Source organism: Dendrobates tinctorius, unplaced genomic scaffold (assembly GCF_039654945.1).
Source record: "Dendrobates tinctorius isolate UK_male_01 unplaced genomic scaffold, ASM3965494v1 ptg000005l, whole genome shotgun sequence".
NCBI classification, from domain to species: Eukaryota; Metazoa; Chordata; class Amphibia; order Anura; family Dendrobatidae; genus Dendrobates; species Dendrobates tinctorius.
In genome coordinates, this window is record NW_027361673.1 from 12,882,487 (window position 1) to 12,902,248 (window position 19,762).

The 19,762-nt window shown below is 43.9% G+C and overlaps 1 long non-coding RNA gene across 1 annotated transcript in view; it reads right to left on the reverse strand.

Annotated features, from left to right (window-relative positions):
• Positions 1-3,369: 3,369 nt before the first annotated feature.
• Positions 3,370-19,762, reverse strand: part of LOC141084009 (uncharacterized) — a 145,229-nt gene continuing 128,836 nt past the window's right edge. Inside the window, exon 2 of the long non-coding RNA XR_012230907.1 lies at positions 3,370-4,448. This is a non-coding gene — a long non-coding RNA (uncharacterized lncRNA). The remainder of the gene's footprint in view (positions 4,449-19,762) is intronic.

A 19,762-nucleotide genomic window follows, 5' to 3' on the forward strand; every position in this document is an offset into this window, starting at 1 on the left:
GCCCCGGCGTCACCTTTTCTTCAGGGCCTGTTGCGCCCCAACGGCACCGCTTCTTCAGGGCCTGTTGCGCTCAAGTCTTCCCGGAATATCGAGGCGTCAAGACAGCCGCATCAACGATCTCAAAGCGGCCGCATCTGCGATCCCAAGTGACGCAAGGAAGTGGACTATAGCAATAAGTACCATAGTTTGGCCATACTTCGGTCTTTGTCACCCGGACTAGCCGGGTACTTCCCGCTACTTAGAAAAGTATTGTTTATTTTATTGAGTCCCTGCGAGGACAGATTTGTGTTATCCCTTTTTTTGCCTGTTCAGCATAGCCCAAGTGGTGCCAGTTTATAAAAGTTGATTACACAAGTCATACCCTGTCTCGTGTCTCGTCACTGCATCCTGAGAATCTGCCCGAACCCTACACGGTCAAAGGATAAATAATTTTCTGTCAGCACAGAGCAGACCTGATGACACAACCGAAGGGGATTTGCTTCTATTAGACCACATATCGCATGCCCACAGTTACCATGATGACACGACTCATGTGTTGCTCATCTGATTAGTGTTGCTCATCTCATGTGTTGCTCATCTCATCACTTGTGCGCCTGCGAGAATTGAACTATCCGATGGCACACTCCGGAGCCTCGCTTCCTTCAACAGCTCGCAATTGTTACTAATAATATCTTGAATATATAAGATGCATACTGGCCACTTGTACAGTTATCCTGATGAGGAAGACACCTCTGTGTGTCGATACGCGTGAGGCCTTCCCCCTTCTTGATCATAAGACATTATCTACAAGGGTCTCTAGCACTCTATTACTGAGTTAGGTTTGGAAATGGATTGGCAGTAAATTATCATAGACTGCCAAGAGGCTTATATCTGCATGAGTTTTGATAGGAGCGTCCCTTATTTCATGGGGTTTATCTTGCTTTATTCCATTACTTGTTCATTCTGATGGTTCCCCTCTGCTGGCGATTTTCCATTCAGCTGGCAGCACATTTTTTATCAGGTTATGTTCTGCAGTACTCATTATGTGGCACTTGTCATTTAGCATTTATTATTAAACATACATGAAATAACACACTAATGTAACAACTGTAAATTGACTTTACTACCCTTTTACTATTAGATGGTTGTTTGGGGACGACCTTATCTTTTGGTCCAGTTCTTATTGGCCTTTGGCTTTTTCAATTTTTTTTAAAACTTTCTTGTGGTTTAAATGTATGTTTTGGTATATTTAATAAATATTTAAATCCTATGTTTTGCATTCCTCTTTTTTTCTTGTCCTTTGTTCATCCTATTTAGTATGCATTAGGTTGATCCCTATCATATGTATACATTTTTGTGGTGCCCACCTACACATTATATTTTTCATGGCCAGAATATATTTTACCACCATGTAGTTACCGAATAATACCACATACAAGGAACAAACACTGTCACACCATGACCAGACCATATATCACCACCACATAGGGAATAAATAATACCACAAAGAAGGGGCAAATACCGCCACACCATGACCAGACCACATATTACCAGTTTACCCATCAGATAATAGCAGAATAATACCACATACAAGGGACAAATACCGTCACACCATGACCAGACCACATATTACCAGTTTACCATAATAATAATTTTATTTCTATAGTGCCAACATATTCCGCAGCACTTTACATTATAGAGGGGACTTGTACAGACAATAGACATTACAGCATAGCATAGCAATAAACACATAGATCAAAACAGATACCAAGAGGAATGAGGGCCCTGCTTGCAAGCTTACAATCTATAAGGGAAAAGGGGAGACGCGAAAGGTGGATGGTAACAATTGCTTTTATTGATTTTATGGTTTGGTCCTTCCCTAGTGTAAGAATCCGGTGTTCCTGTTGCTGCATGAACCAGTTAACAGTCTAAATATGTAACAGTACAGACACAGAGGGCTATTAAATTACCATCAAACAGTGGCAGAATAATACCACATGCAAGGGACAAATACCACCACACCATGACCAGACCAAATACTACCACCACATAGTGACAGAATAATGCCACATACAAGGCACAAATACCGCCACACCATGGCCGGACCACATATTACCACCACATAGCAACCAAATACTACAATACTGATCATTAACTAAAAAAAGACAATACTAATATTACCATAAGTGCCATTATACACAGGAGTTTTGTATATTGTACACAATGTATATTGTCAGTGTACAAATACAGTGATCGCCAGTGACATTATACACAGGAGTTCTGTATATAGTGTCAGTGTACACTTAATATAGTGATTACCAGTGACATTATACACAGGAGCTCTGTATAAAGTGTCAGTGTACATGTAATACAGTGATTACCAGTTACATTATACAGTATACAGGAGCTCTGTATATAGTCGCAGTGTACATGTAATACAGTGATCACCAGTGACATTATACACAGGAGCCCCGTATATAGTGTATAGTGCGGCTTTACAAAAAAAGTTTAAAAAAAAAAAGTTTCTCCTGACCTGGCTGAGGTCCGATTCATCTGAGTGGATGTACCGATGTATAGCAGTAACGTCATATGCCGACTACGTGCACACATATGTCAGCTGCCAGCCTGTGATTCACTGGTGGCTGTTAACTTTTGCAATGCAGGAAGCCTTCCAGCATGGCAACATAGATTTTAACTGAACGTGCGTCCGAAACGCCACCGGAAGAGGCTGGTGGCGAAACGTGCGTTGCGGTAAGGGGGGATGCGAGACCTGTCCTGACTGCTGTACCTTTATGTGCATATGTAGGTGATTATAAAACTTGATTTCAGCTCACCCTGTTGCTGTATGCTCATCCACCTGGAGCTCAGACACTGGCCTTGCCCTGGCCTCACATCAAGGATAATAGAAAAAATTGGAGTCCGGCTCAACAGGACTGGATTTTCATTTTCATTTTTCAACAAAGAAAAATTTACATGGTCGACAGGACCCCGCATTTCGACTACACTAAGCAGTCTTAATCATGACTAAGACTTACTCATGAGCAAGACTGTTTAGTGCCGTCAAAACACATCTACTCGGTCATGTTGACCATTTTTGTTTTGTATGCACTATATTTTCTTTTGAAAAATAAAAAAAAGGAAAATCCAGTCCTGTTGAGCTGGAATACAATTTTTTCTATATATAGGTGATACCTTTAATTGCAATACTTACAATACAGTAGCATACATGGAGTTCATTTATGACTATAGCCACTTTGATGGTTGGCTTTCTTCTGTATGTATTTAAATTGACACATTACCAGGACCATATGGTTTGCCTCCAACAGCTGTAACTTTAGTCTGCATTGTGGTTTTGATTGGACAGGAAAAAAGACAATAAATTGGTCCAAGAATAATTAAACAAAATACACTTTATTATTACAAGGATAACAACTAGTGTGGGAAAAGGGGATATGTGTATTATACATCACAGAAATATACATATGCTGTAAAAACCTAGAGCATATACATCAAGGACATGGCAACATGTAGCAAAAAAATTATACACAGTGCTGCTGATGGTTATTACCTCAAATCCCTAAGTCACCAACCATAATGCCACAGCAGTAATTGACTAGGGAGTGCAATCCCTGCATAGGAAAGGTGCAAGATACAACAACTATGAAAGTATATCCATCCATTACTATTAGCCATGTGCTTGGCCATTGAAGTAACATCAGTGGAGGACATTACCTATGCAGGATGCCACCAGAGTCCATAGAGGTGCGCATCCGCCCCAAAACGCGTTTCGGTCTTTCCTTCGTCAGGGGGCATGCACGTCCTAACACGTGCTGTGTATTTATAGATGTGTGGTGTCCTGTATTACTCCGGAAGCGGCACTGTGCAACCAGAAGTGACATCTCCAGCCGGGAGTGACACATGTGTCACCATGACAAACGCGACACCCGTTGGCGTCACACAGTGTGAGGCAACGCTAGACGACAAAGGCCGGTAGGGGTGATGGGAGCAGGGCACACACACACGTACTGGCAGGGGGTTGCCAGAACGAGCGCACAGGCATGTATACCTAATACTCACATTATCATTAGATTAAGTTTAAACATGACAATAATAAAGCATTATCCAAGTATCATAGTTAGTAGTGTGTGTGCACGGCGCCCAGCTCATAAAAATAGAAATATGTAAAAGCAATTGCTTATAAATGAGATGTGTGCCGTGCACCCGCACCACACATAAATATGCAACAAAACCAGCAACAACAGCAAATATTGACTGCCAAGAAAACCCAAACTGTGAAGAGATGGAAGTTATTACAGATTATTCATCAAAATGTGTGGCATAATATTTTATAATTCATGCTATAAGAGTTGTCATATCTCTTCAGTGGGAATGTGCATCAAATTGTCGCCGCTGTAACACGAGGGGAACAATATGCAAGGAAGGGGATACATGCAAGCATCAACCGGAGACTGCAAGACAAAAACAAACACAAAAATGAAAATACTGATGATTACAACAATTAACATTATCAATATTTGGTTTTGTACAAAGCAGGACCAGCGATTACAGAAATGAGGCATAACTAATGTTATCATTTAAGCCAGATGGGTGTAATGTCCCCAGTGTCCAAATCCATCTGGACTCAATTTTAGCAACTCTTCTAGAGATTTCACAACAGCGCATATCAATCATGTCGATGCCCCTAACCCTGAGAAGGATGCCATCACAGTTATGATGGGATTTAAAATGGCGTGGGATTGTCTTGACCGTGGATGTGTCCACATGGTTTGCCATATAGGCAATACCAAGCACAGGGTCTCTTGTACATACCTTTAGTTGGCATGTTGTTAATTCAACATATATTTTGGTGCACAGGCACTTTGCATAGTAAATACCATATATAGTCGAGTATAAGTCGATTCGAGTATAAGCCAAGGCACCTAATTTTGCCACGAAAACTGGTTAAACTTATTGATTCGAGTATAAGCTGAGTATGCATTGTCCTCTCATCCCTATCCTGGTATGCATGGCTCCCCCGTCCCTGTCCTTGTATGCATGGCTCCTTATCTCCTGTCCTTGCATGTATGACTCCCTATCCCTGTCCTTGTATGCATGGCTCCTTATCCCGTATCCTTATATGCATGGTTCCTATTGAAAAAAAAAAAAACATCCTGCTTATCTTGCCTGCACGCCCTCCTTCCGGCACCAGCAGCTCTTCCTGCCGAGCGATCATGTGGCCCCGCTCATTAAGTTAATCAATTAGAGAGGCATGGATATTCATTACCTTAATGAGAGGGGCCACGTGATCGCTGGCGCCGGAACAAACGAGAAGCAGTGAGGGCGCGCAGGCAAGGTAAGTAGGATGTGTGCTGGAAGCTGGCGGCTCGGGTTGTCACTGTGTGCTATTACAGAGAAATGAATATTTATTTCTCTTTAACAGCGGCACAGGCTTTAGCCACAGCCGCAGGCTCCTGCCTGTTACACAATACTCCGCCGCTCCCCTTCCCCCACCGCCTCCTCTTGTGACCCGCTGCTCTGCCGTTCCCCCTCCCCCACCAGCTCCTGCCTCCTGTGACCCTCTGCTCCCCCTCCCCTGCCATCTTTCTGGGACAATTGACTCGTGTATAAGCTGAGGGGGGTGTTCTCAGCACAAAAAATGTGCTGAAAAACTCGGCTTATACACAAGTATATACGGTAACATTTGTGCTGGTGCATGTGATACATTTTCTTATCTCATATTTTCATGAGTGACTTGAGTCAGAAAGGGTATTACAGCGATCAATTTTGGGGCATGCCACGCAGCGACCACATGGTACGCATCCACGTCTCTCCCAGCCTTTGTATTTAAAGAGGTACAAATTGGTACGCAGAAATAGCGGCTGTGGGCCAAATGGTCCCGTAAGTTCTTAGATCGGCGTGCCGTGATGGCAGCCCTCTCAGGCAGGAACCTAGAAATAATGGGGTTAGTCTTAAGGATAGGCCAGGATTTGTCGAGCGCTTTCCTCACCAATTGGAATTGCGAGTGAAAGTTGGTAATAAATTGGACAATATCCTGGTCTTCCCTTGTCTGTGACTTGTAGAGGAGGGCGTGTCTTGAAGAATGTTTGGCCATAGCGTAGGTTTTTTTTTATTATACGTTTACTATAGCCACGCTCAACTAACCATGATTTAAGATCCTCAGCTTGTATCGCAAAGTCAGCCTCAGTAGAACGTAGTCTACGGAGGAGCAAAAATTGTCCTATGGAGACAGATTGAATCATATGCCTAGTGTCATGGTCACTGTGTGTCTGGGCGCAGGTGTTACCGCAAGGCGGACCCATAACACACGTGACCCTGGATACACCGCCTCCAGTGGGGCGCATTTAAATAATAATACGTGCAGGTGGATACGCCGCCTCCACCTGGCGAATTTAGGTATTACACGTTAATAAACATTCTGGAAACCCCGCCTCCAGTATGGCGAATTTAAATAATAAGGGGGACCTGGGAAACATTAACAATGGTGGGCCCTGCAATAGGGAAAAGGGAATTGGAGACCTCCTGAGCTCCCCTGAGCCAGTGTCCCTGCACTCCTAACGTTCCCTATGCCGGTTTCGCACCGGGCGCCGCACGCGTACCTCAACGCCCTTGCTCACCCTGACCCTAAACCCTCACTAGGGAATAGGTCGGTGCGGAAACTAATCCCACCACTGCACTAATAACACACATGAGGAAAGAGACAATACAGGGGAAACACCACTTAGCTTTGCTCTGTTGCGTGCGCTCCCAGCAACAGAGCCCTCCACCTGAGTGCATCTTCTCCTCCACCCGGATCCATCACCATAACAGGATCCTTCACCTTAGTGCAACCTTGGAGCAGAGTCCAACACCAGTTGCAGCTGCTTAGAACCAGAGTCCCAAGGATGAGTTCAGCTGCTGACACGAAGTCGAGCATGCTTGAGTCCAGCTCAGTGGCCAAGTCCCACATGGTGAGTGCCACTCTCCATAGTCGCCACTCCACCAGCCCATGCAGGATCTGACAGTTTTAAATCACTGGGTGAACTTCTTTTACTTTGGAAAGTTCCAAGGTGTCTTGACTGTCCCCGGTGGTGGTTTTGATATTGCACTTTAGGTTTTGTGCACTTAATCATGTATCAGGTGTTACACCCTATAAAGGTGTGCTAGAGGTGTGCAATCACGGCCTGTGATATTGTGAGTTTGTGTTCACTCTGTTTTTGGAGAGCCTGGATGAAGGATGGAGCTAGTGAGGAGTCCTGCGCAGCTTAGCCAGGGGGGATGTGTTTCAGCTATGGTGTCTGGACGAAGGGCTGGCATGGCGTGGTGGAGTCGCAGTGATGGTGTCAGCGGGAAGTGTCTGCATGGGCTGGTGGAGTGGCGACTATGGAGAGTGGCACTCACCATGTGGGACTTGGCCGCTGAGCTGGACTCAAGCATGCTCGACTTCGTGTCAGCAGCTGAACTCATCCTTGGGACTCTGGTTCTAAGCAGCTGCAACTGGTGTTGAACTCTGCTCCAAGGTTGCACTAAGGTGAAGGATCCTGTTATGGTGATGGATCCGGGTGGAGGAGAAGATGCACTCAGGTGGAGGGCTCTGTTGCTGGGAGCGCACGCAACAGAGCAAAGCTAAGTGGTGTTTCCCCTGTATTGTCTCTTTCCTCATGTGTGTTATTAGTGCAGTGGTGGGATTAGTTTCCGCACCGACCTATTCCCTAGTGAGGGTTTAGGGTCAGGGTGAGCAAGGGCGTTGAGGTACGCGTGCGGCGCCCGGTGCGAAACCGGCATAGGGAACGTTAGGAGTGCAGGGACACTGGCTCAGGGGAGCTCAGGAGGTCTCCAATTCCCTTTTCCCTATTGCAGGGCCCACCATTGTTAATGTTTCCCAGGTCCCCCTTATTATTTAAATTCGCCATACTGGAGGCGGGGTTTCCAGAATGTTTATTAACGTGTAATACCTAAATTCGCCAGGTGGAGGCGGCGTATCCACCTGCACGTATTATTATTTAAATGCGCCCCACTGGAGGCGGTGTATCCAGGGTCACGTGTGTTATGGGTCCGCCTTGCGGTAACACCTGCGCCCAGACACACAGTGACCATGACACCTAGGATGTGAGGAGGAGGCGTGCAATAGCATGTTGGTAGAGGTAGATTTACGAAATATGTTAGTCTGCACTTCATCATTATTATTTCTCTTCAATGTTACATTGTGATTTTGATTGAAAGAAAAAATTCTTGATACTAATACAGTATATACAAACATTGCGGATATATTATTACTTATCAGAAAATTATTGCACTAGTGGTCTGTTTATTCAGTATATTGTCAAATGTAAGGTCACCAGACTCAGATAGTGAATATATTGTATTTTCTCTTCTTATTACCCATATGACAATGTAGAATAAATATATGGCACTAGACTCACAGGACATAATAACATCCCCCTACTGGGCACTCTTTTATAGGATATATGCAGTGCTTTTATTTTTTATATTGTCTTTTAATAGAATACAAATAAAGTCCGTTTTTTAATTCAGTGGTTCTCTTCACTTGGCCATAAGTTGTGTTAGTCCGATTTTGAGTAAGTACAGTTGTGCTCAAAAGTTTACATACACCGGCAGAATTTTTGCTTTCTTGGCCTTTTTTCAGAGAATATGAATGATAACACCAACGTTTTTTCTCCACTCATGATTAGTGGTTGGGTGAAGCCATTTATTGTCAAACTACTGTGTTTTCTCTTTTTAAATCATAATGACAACTCAAAACATCCAAATGCCTCTGATCAAAAGTTCACATACCCTGGTAATTTTGGCCTGATAACATGCACAGAAGTTATTATTATTATTTATTTATATAGCGCCATTAATTCCATGGTGCTGTACATGAGAAGGGGGGTACATACAAAGTTATAGATATCGTTAACAGTAAACAAATTTACAATGACAGACTGGTACAGAGGGGAGAGGACCCTGTCCTTGCGGACTTACATTCTATGGGATAGTGGGGAAGAGACAGAAGGTCGGGGTGCAGCAGCTCTGGTGGTCTTGAGGCGGCGGCTTGGGCGGTGGTGAGGCGGCAGAATGGTTATTGCAGGCTGTAAGCTTTCCTGAAAAGATGGGTTTTCAGGTTCCGTTTGAAGGATCCAAGGATGGTGGATAATCGGACGTGTTGAGGCATGGAATTCCAGAGGATAGGGAATATTCGGGAGAAATCTTGGAGGCGGTTGTGTGAGGAACGAATAAGTGTGGAGGAGAGTAGGAGGTCTTGGGAGGATCGAAGATTACGTGAGGGAAGATATTGGGAGATTAGTTCAGAGATATAGGGAGAGGATAGGTTGTGGATGGCTTTGTAGGTCAGTGTTAGTAGTTTGAACTGGATGCATTGGTGAATTGGGAGCCAGTGGATGGATTTGCAGAGGGAAGAGACAGGGGAGTAGCGAAGAGAGAGGTAGATTAGTCGGGTAGCAGAGTTGAGGAAAGACTGGAGTGGTGCAAGAGAGTTAGCAGGGAGGCCACAGAGGAGAGTGTTGCAGTAGTCAAGGCGGGAGATAATGAGGGCATGTACAAGAGTTTTAGTAGATTGAGGCCTGAGGAAGGGACGGAATCTGGAAATATTTTTGAGTTGGAGACGACAGGAGGTGGCAAGTATTTGGACGTGTGGTTTGAAGGACAGGGCAGAGTCGAGAGTTACTCTGAGACAGCAGATTTTGGTGCGGGAGAGAGCATGATGCCGTTTACCATAATAGATAGATCGGGTAGGGAAGATACGTGAGATGGAGGAAAGATAATGAGTTCAGTTTCGTCTACATTGAGTTTTAGGAAGCGAGAGGTGAAAAAGGAGAATATGGCTGATAGACACTCCAGGATTCTGGACAGCAGAGAGGTGACATCTGGGTCAGAGAGGTAGATCTGAGTGTCGTCTGCATACAGGTGGTACTGGAAGCTATGGGACTTTATGAGTTGTCCTAGGCCAAGAGCATAGATGGAAAAGTAGGGGCCCCAGTACAGAGCCTTGGGGGACTCCAACAGATAGAGGGCGGGATGAGGAGGTAGTGTGGGAGTGGGAAACGCTGAATGTGCAGTCAGAAAGGTATGAGGTAATCCAGGACAGGGCAAGGTCTATGATGCCAAGGGAAGAAAGAATTTGTAGAAGTAGGCAGTGGTCGACTGTGTCGAAGGCAGAGGACAGGTCAAGAAGGAAGGAGGAGGATGGAGAACTGTCTGTTAGCTTTGGCTGTAAGTCATTAGTAATTTTGGTCTGGACAGTTTCAGTGGAATGATGGGGCGGAAGCCAGATTGCATGATGTCAAGGAGGGAGTTAGATGAGAGGTGGGATGAAAGTTGAGCATGGACATGCTGTTCAAGGAGTTTGGAAGTAAACGGGAGCAGTGATATGGGGCGATAGCTGGGCATAGCAGTTGGGTCAAGGTTTGATTTTTTGAGGATGGTTGTTATGGTGGCATGTTTGAAGGCAGAGGGGAAGGTACCAGAAGATAGGGATAGGTTGAAGAGATGGGTTAGGGCTGGAATGATCATGGTAGTGAGGTTGGGGAGCAGGTGGGAAGGGATGGGGTCAAGTGCACAGGTGGTGAAGTGTGATTTGGAAAGGAGATGAGTAAGCTTTCCTTCAGTGATGTTGGAGAGGGAAGTTATTAGGGAAGGGCAGAGGTCTGGTATGTGGAGCGGTTGGGGTGGTGGAACAGTAAAGGTTTGCCTTGTTTGGTCGATCTTGTTTTTGAAGTAGGTGGCAAAGTCCTCAGCAGAGATTAGTGGAGTTGGAGGTGGCAGTGGTGGGCGGAGGAGAGAGTTAAATGTGCTGAACAGTTGTTTTGGGTTGTCGGATAATGAAGATGCAAGGTTTGTGAAATAGGTCTGTTTAGCAGAGGTGAGGGCTGATTTGAAGGCAAGTGTAGCTTGTTTGAAAGCAGTGAAGTCGTCTGGCAGGCATGTTTTCTTACAATGCCGCTCCAAGACCCTGGATGCTTGTCGAAGTTTTTTGGTGAGGTTGTTGTGCCAGGGTTGCCTATTGATTTATCACACTTTGCCATGCATGAGAGGGGCGACTGAGTCTATGGCTGATGTGAGGGTGGCGTTGTAGAAAGCAGTGGCACTGTCCGTGTTGTGCAGTGAAGATATGGAGGACAGAGGTAGAAGAGAGTCTGAGAGTCTGTGAGTGTCTAGGTGTGCGAGGTTTCTGCGAGGAAGTGCTAGTGGCTGGACATAGGGGCAGGTGGCAAGGATGAGGATGAGAAGGTGAGTATGTGGTGGTCAGATAGGGGGAAGGGAGAGGTTGTGAGATTGGGTAGGGAACAGAGGAGGGTAAAGATGAAGTCTAATGTATGTCCATCTGTGTGTGGCTGAGGATGACAACTAAGTTCAAAGAATGAGGTAAGTGACAGGAGTTTGGAGGCTGCTGGCTGGTGGGTGTCAATGGGGATGTTGAAGTCCCCAATGATTATGGTGGGGATGTCAGCAGAGAGAAAGTGGAGGAGCCAGGTGGAGAATCGGTCTATGAAGGTAGTGGCTGAGCCCGGTGGTCGGTATATGACAGCCATTTGGAGATTAGCGGGAGAGTAGATACGGACAGAGTGAACCTCAAAAGAAGGGAGGATAAGGGAGGGTGGGGGTTGGATAGGGTTGAAGGAGCAGTTTTTAGAAAGGAGGAAACCCACTCCTCAACCATGTCTGTTGCCAGGGCGAGGAGTATGGGTAAAGTGGAGGCCGCCATAACTCAGTGCGGCCGGGGAGGCTGTGTCAGGGGGTGTCAGTCAGGTCTCAGTGAGGGCCAGGTAGGAAAGGTTGCGGGAGGTAAAGAGGTCATGGATCACATGGAGTTTGTTGCAGGTGGAGCGGGCATTCCAAAGTGCTCCAGAGAGAGGGTGCGGGAGGGTGGGGGTCAGTGGCACAGGTTTTAAGTGTGAGGGATTGCGGTAATTTCTCTTAGTGTGAGAAATATAAGGGGTGAGGATTAGTTGGATGTATGAGGCAGGGGGGCCAGGATTTGGGGATATGTCACCAGCAGTGAGAAGAAGCAAAGAAAGGGAAAGCAGGTGGGTGAAAGAGAGTGACCGACTTGTATTGTAATTTAGTAGGAGAGGTCTGAGGTTAAGGAGCAGGTCTGCCGATGAAGCGAGGTGGGGGAAGAGAGAGGGGGAGATAGTTATTTGGTTCGAGGGTGCAGGGGTTTGAGGATGGTGGATGAGAGTGAAGATTAGTGGAGCAAAAACGGTGAGGGCAAATGTAAGCATGGTTAAATAGCAGGGTATGAAATGAAAGGCAAGTAAAATAAGAAAACAGTGATTATTCTGACCTTCTGACTGATTTCTGGACTATTTCTGGTATATTTCTGATGTATCACTTTAAAGATGTCACTTCAAATTATGTTAAATCTGACCAAGGTCATATCTGACCTGCTCTGTTCAACTTATACCATTCAAATATCCATGAAATGTAGCCAGGTGACCGAGAGAGGGAGGAAGAGGAGGGGGCTGGAGGATGGTTCATAGCAGGGATCAATTAACAGATTGCAGTTAATAGGACATTTGGCTAGCATCAAAGCTGAAGAAAGAGGCAGGATAAGATGGAAGGATAAGCACTAGGTGTGAGGAGCATGGGCATATCAATATGCATACAGTAAGTTTGAAGTATACATGGAATTAAAGTCAGGGGAAAAAGCAGAGTACAGATGTACCAATTGAAAAAGAGGGTGAGGAATGCATGAGGGTTCAGGGGTTCAGTGGGTATTCTGGATTAAGCGGGTTCAGCAGACGTACCTGTGGATGAAAGCAGATGGATCAGGACATGGCAGCATGAAGGAGAATATACCATGGTTTATCAATCTGGTATATTTATGATGTATCACTTTAAAGATGTCACTTCAAATGGGTTTGAATGGCTCCTAAAGGTAACATCCTCACCTGTGACCTGTTTGATTGTAATCAGTGTGTGTGCATAAAAGCTGAGTTTCTGGGATTCCAGACAGACTCTTGCATCTTTCATCCAGACACTGACGTTTCTGGATTGAGAGTCATGGGGAAAGCAAAAGAATTGTCAACGGATCTACGGGAAAAGGTAGTTGAACTGTATTAAACAGGAAAGGCATACAAAAAGATATCCAAGGAATTGATAATGCCAGTCAGCAGCGTTCAAATTGTAATTAACAAATAGAAAATCAGGGGCTCTGTAAAAACAAAACCACAGTCAGGTTGAGCAACAAACATTTTGTCCACAACTGCAAGGAAAATTGTTCGGGAAGCAAAGAAAAACCCACAAATAACATCAGCTGAAATATGCACAATAAAGAGGCACTTGAAGAAAAATGGGCTGCATGGTCGAGTCACCAGAAGAAAGCCATTACTGCTCAAATGCCACAAAGAATCTCACCTACAATACGCAAAACAGCACAGAGACAATCCTCAAAACATCTGGAACAAGATAATTTGGAGTGATGAGACCGAAATTTAACTTTTTGGCCACAACCATAAATGTTACATTTTGATAGAGGTCAACAAGGCCTATGATGAAAGGAACACCATTCCTACTGTAAAGCACGAAGGTGAATCTCTGATGTTTTGGAGATGTGTGAGCTACAAAGGCACAGGAAACTTGGTCAAAGTTGAAGGAAAGATGAATGAGGCACGTTATTAGCAAATACTGGAGGCAAATTTGCAATTGTCAGGAAAATATGAGTTATTTCCTGATATCACAGGTACACATTCAGAGATGAATCACTGCCCTTCCCCCCATTGGTTTATAAAGAACAGAGACAAATTAGAACGAGATACATTACAGTATGTCTGCATCATATCAGGCTACTTTCACACTTGCGTTTTTTTGCTGCTCGTTTTTTGCGTACACAAATGCATGAAAAAACGCATCATGCTTTTGTGTGTGTTTTTTGCGGGTTTTGGTGCTTTATTTTAAAAACGTATGCATTTTTTTCGCATGCGTGCGCATTACAATGCACACGTATGCGCACCCATAGACTATAATGGGTGTTTTGCTGTAAAAAACGCATTGCGTGCGCATGCATTTTTGGGGGGCAAGTCGGACACACAAAAAATGCAACAGGATGCATTTTGTGCGCCCAAGCGCACACTACAAAAAAATGCATGCGCGTACAAACGCATGTGTATGCGCACCTATGCGCACCCATGTTAAAGTATAGGGAAAAAACGCATGCGTTTTTTTGCGCTAAAAAACAGCTAAAAAAAACGCAAGTGTTTGCGTTCACTACAATCAGTAGTGTGATAGCTTCACACCTTCCCTCCGGTACCTGCTGTCCCTCTCTGGTAAGCTTGACAGTCTGCTCTATGGCTCACTGAGTGCTTGATTGTAGTGAACGCTGAGTGCGTCCAGCGCTACCTCTACTGTGATCCTTTTGCACTTAATACTGTCTGGTCTGACTTGCTTTAGTTCACTTTATTGATTTACGGTTTACTGAGCGCTTTATTCTAGTGAACGCTTGGTGCGTTCAGTGCTATCCTTACTTTGATTTTTGTGTACTTAACACCATCTGGTCTGACCTATTTTAGCTTACCTTACTAATATTGATTACATATTAGGTTTGTTACATATGTGAGAGGCTTGATGGTATTTTGGGGTTAGTCTCCTTCTCTGCATTCTAACTGGTATCTGTGTATTTATAAAAAATGTTATGAATTTTTTATAAAATAAAATTTGATATTTTCCTTAAGACACTTTGGCTCTTTCTTTCTCTTGGTATGGATAGTTTTTGAGCTGGAGCTTTCTTCTCTTGGAGCTTTGCGGAGACCCGGCTGTCCGAGTGATATATTGGGAATTTTGTGTTTTAATACACTGGGACCAGGAAAAAATTAGTATGATAACAACACTCATTGAATACTATGATACCAGAAAACACAGAGTGTACATCCCAAGTATATAAAAATACAATATTTTATTTATCAAATACAATATCACATCATGTCATAAATGCATAATAATAAAGTTCATGAACAAAGGGGAAGACAAACAAATAAATATGTTCCACCGGGCCTGGCATTGTAAATATACAGAGGTGGGAGAATAGCAACTTGTAATTATAAAGTCAATCATAGTAACCGCCAAACAGTGTAAAATATGAGTACACTCAATGGACATTTCAATCCAAGAGGGTAATAAAGTGCAACTGGAGTAACTTTAATTAAGTACCCAGGTCAGAAAAGACTAATGTTAGGTAGTTATTAGGATTCCCTAATGGCTACAAAGAGCTGCTGAGAGCAAAATGAAATATCCACAAAAGTGCAAAATAATATCAATAGTAATGGCGGAGCCACTCTTACCCATAGTCCCCCTTCACAGAGTCCCGGAACACGCAGCCCCAACGCGGGTTTCACCCCCTCCCATCATCGACACGTCATACCAGTGACTGAGGTGTAGTAAGGCTCTTATTTTAATCCCTTTTATTTGTATTTAACTGTTTTTATTGATTTTGAAGTTTTAAACCCCTTAATGTCCAATGACGGACACATTACGTCATCAGACATCTCCCCTGCTTTGATGAGGGCTCCGGCGCTGAGCCCGCATCAAAGCCGGGACATGTCAGCTGTTATGAACAGCTGACATGTACCCGCAATAGGCGCGAACGGAATCGCCATCCGCCCGCGCCTATTAACTAGTTAAATCCCGCTGACAGCGGGCATTTAAATAGCATTTCCGGCCGCCGGGCCGGAAATGACATCATCGCCGACCCCGTCACGTGATCGGGGGTCGGCATCATGTTGCCTGGACAACCAGAGGTCTCTATGAGACCTCTATGGCTGTTCCAGGCATATGGCTTTCAGCGCCACCCGGTGGTTGGCGCTGAAAGCACAGCAGTAAATCTGCTACATATGGGCGATCTGCTCATCGCCCATATGTAGCAGAGCCGATCGGGTTGCGCATGCTTCTAGCTTCCTATGGAGGCTATTGAAGCATGCCAAAAGTAAAAAAAAATGTTTAAAAATAAAAAAAGTTAAAAAAAACTAAACGTTCAAATCACCCACCTTTCGCCCCAATCAAAATAAAACAGTAAAAAAAAATCCCACATACACATATTAGGTATCACCGCGTTCAGAATCGCCCGATCTATCAAAAAAAAGCATTAACCTGATCGCTAAATGGCGTAGCGAGAAAAAAATTCAAAACGGCAGAATTACGTTTTTTTGGTCGCCAAGACATTGCATTAAAATGCAATAACGGGCGATCAAAAGAATGTATCTGCACAAAAGTAGCATCATTAAAAACGTCAGCCTGGCACGGAAAAAATAAGCACTCAACCGACCCCAGATCATGAAAAATTGAGATGCTACGGGTCTCGGAAAATTGCGCAATTTTTTTTTTTTTTAGCAAACTTTGGAATTTTTTTTCACCACTTAGATAAAAGAGGACATAGACATGTTTGGTGTCTATGAACTCATAATGACCTGGAGAATCATAGTGGCAGGTCAGATTTAGCATCTAGTGAACCTAGCAAAAAAGCCAAGCAAAAAACAAGTGTGGGATTGCACTTTTTTGGGAATTTCACCACACTTTTCACTGAATTTTTTTCCCGTTTTTGAGTACATGACATGGTAAAACCAATGGTGTAATTTAAAAGTACAACTCGTCCCGCAAAAAATAAGCCCTCACATGGCCATATAGACGGAAAAATAAAAAAGTTATGGCTCTGGAAAGAAGGGGAGGGAAAAATGAAAATGCAAAACCAAAAATACCCCTGGTTGTTAAGGGGTTATTAATAAGGGGAGGAGTGAGGAGGGAAATGTAAGGTTTTAGGAAAAAGGGGAGGGGGGTACAATTAGGAGAGGGGGAGGAAAGGGAAGGGAAGGAAAATAGGATGACAATAAATACTAGAAAACTCCAAATATACATTTCCATAGCTTTGCATATGAAATAAATGCAGATGTAAACTGTATAAACTGTATCTAACTTAATACTGTATTTTGTCTCCTTTTATAATATCTTTTGTATTTTTGTAAACACTACCTATATTTTCTGGAGTAAACATATAAATTTACTAGTTTCGTTCTCCTTGCTCTATGATTGAACGGGCACGTACTCCACGCCAAAACATGCTACCTGCAGGTTGGTTCCTGGCCCGATAAAGATTTTGATATCAAATGAGGAACTGATGGCAGCATAGCATCCAGGTGGTATTGGGGAACCCTGGCAGTGAAGGATCGGAGGTTTATGTGTGTATTACCCAACCTGGGACTGGTGATACCCACACCGCCCTCACTGCAGAGTGCCCGATAGCCAGAACGCGACAAGGCAGCCCTTCCGGCGACTATTTGTCCAAGGTGCAGTTTCCTGACTGACCTGAGGGCAAGGGGGGTGCCAGAGAGCTGCAAGTTCCTAACCGGAACTGAAAGTGGAAACAAAAGTTGGGTTATATTCCACCGTAACCTCTGACAGCAATCATCAGCCGGAAGTTGCACATGGGACATACTTGGACGTTCCAACATGACAACAATCCAAAACGCAAGACCAAGTCGACTTGTGTATATATATAGTGGGCAAATTTACACACCTACAAAGAAAGGAGACGTCTGTAATGTTTTTCATAGGAACACTTCAAAAGACAGAATCTACAAAAAAAAAACGAAAATCACATTTTATGATTTTTAAATAATCAATTTTTTTTAATGAAATAAGTATTTGATCACCTACAAACCAGCAAGAATTCTGACTCTCACAGACCTGTTAGTTTTTTTAAGAAGCTCTGCTGCCCTGCACTCATTACCTGTATTATTTGCACTTGCTTGAACTCATTACCTGTATAAAAGACACCTGTCCACACACTCAATCAATCACACTCCAACCTCTTCAACATGGCCAAGACCAAAGAGCTGTCTAAGAACACCAGGGACAAAATTGTAGACCTGCACAAGTCTGGGATTGGCTACAGGGCAATAGGCAAGCAGTTTGCTGAGATGGCTACAACTGTTGACACAATTATTAGAAAATGGAAGAAAAACAAGACGACTGTCAATCTTTTTCAGCCTGGGGCTCCATGCAAGATCTCACCTCATGGGGTAAAGATGATTCTAAGAAAGATCAGAAATCAGCCAAGAAATACAAGGGAGGACCTGGTCAATGACCTGGAGAGATTTGGAACCAAAGTCTCAAATATTACCATTAGTAACACACTATGTTGTCATGGATTAAAATCCTGTAGGGCACGCAAGGTCCCCTTACCCACACCAGCAAAAGTCCAGCCCATTTGAAGTTCGGCAATGACCATCTGGATGATCCAGAGGAGAACAGAAGAATGTGGAAACCACAAAATAATTGCGAAAAAGGATCCCAAACAATTATATATTAATTCACATCTTTATTGAGAAAAAGACAGGACTTCCTCATGCCCCCTGAGGATGGAGCTCTATGCTCCGAAACACGCGTCAGGGTACGTGCGGACGGTCCGGTCACTAGAAGGCATCAGCTGAGGTATGTAGTTTTGGGGTATTAAGGTATTAATCCCTTCTGGGTGGGCAGTACTATTGCTCCCCTGGGGGAGAGACCACAGGTCCTCTAAAGAGAACGGGTTTTTTGGTGGTTTTAGCTGCAAGTCATGTTGGCAGTATTATTTCTATACCCTATATGAATATGGATAACCTCTGAGAGGCATACACCTATCCTGTGTGGTGACTAGTATCTTTTTCAGAGGTAAGATTCTGTGATGCAAATACCCATTGCATATTATATTATATATTATGCTACATGCCTCCTGAATATATTATATATTTGTGTACTTCGAATGGATTTGTAGATTAAGCTATTAGCTTGCTACTTCTTTTGATGACGTGACTGCCCTGCGCGTTTTTGCACTGCTGCACTTTATGTTTTGCCTCTTTGCACATGTCCCCCATTTGTTTAGTCCTGTCTTTTTCTCAATAAAGATGTGAATTAATATATAATTGTTTGGGATCCTTTTTCGCAATTATTTTGTGGTTTCCACATTCTCCTGTTGTACTTAGTAGCGATTGATCCCTGTGGGTTCAATAAGAACAGCATCTGAATGTTTTTGATATGAGGTACAGGATGCTGATATATTCCTTTGCTATTGTGATTTATGATCCAGAGGAGGCATGGGAGAAGGTCATGTGGTCAGATGAGACCGAAAGAGAAGTTTTTGGTATCAACTTGCCCTGTTTGGAGGAAGAAGAAGGATTAGTACAATGTCCCAACCATTAAGCATGGTGGGGGAAACATCAGGACGACTACACCGTATTGAAGGGAGGATGGATGGGGTAATTTATTATGAAATTTTGGCTAACAATCTCCTTCCTTCAGTAAGAACATTGAGGATGGGACGTGGGTGGGTCTTCCAGCATGACACTGACCCGAAACACACAGCCAGGGCAATTAAGGAGTGGCTGAAGCATTTCAAGATCCAGGAGTGGCCTAGCCAGTCTCCATACCTGAACCCAATAGAAAATGTTTGGAGGGAGCTGAAACTCAATGTTGCCCGGCGACAGCCCCGAAACCTGAAAGATCTGTGGAAGATCTGGAGGAGTGGGCCAAAATCCCTGCTGCAGAGTGTGCAAATGTGGTCAAGAACTGCAGGAAACATCTGACCTCTGTAATTGCAAATAAAGGCCTCTGTACCAAATGTTAAGTTCTGTTTTTCTATTCTATCAAATACTTATTTTTAGAGTTGAGCGAAACGAGTCGAAAAAATTCAAAAGTCGCCGACTTTTGGCAAAGTCGGGTTTCATGAAACGAAACCCGACCCTAGGATAAGGTCGGCCACGAGGTCGGCGACTTACGCGCCAAAGTCGCGTTTCAAAAG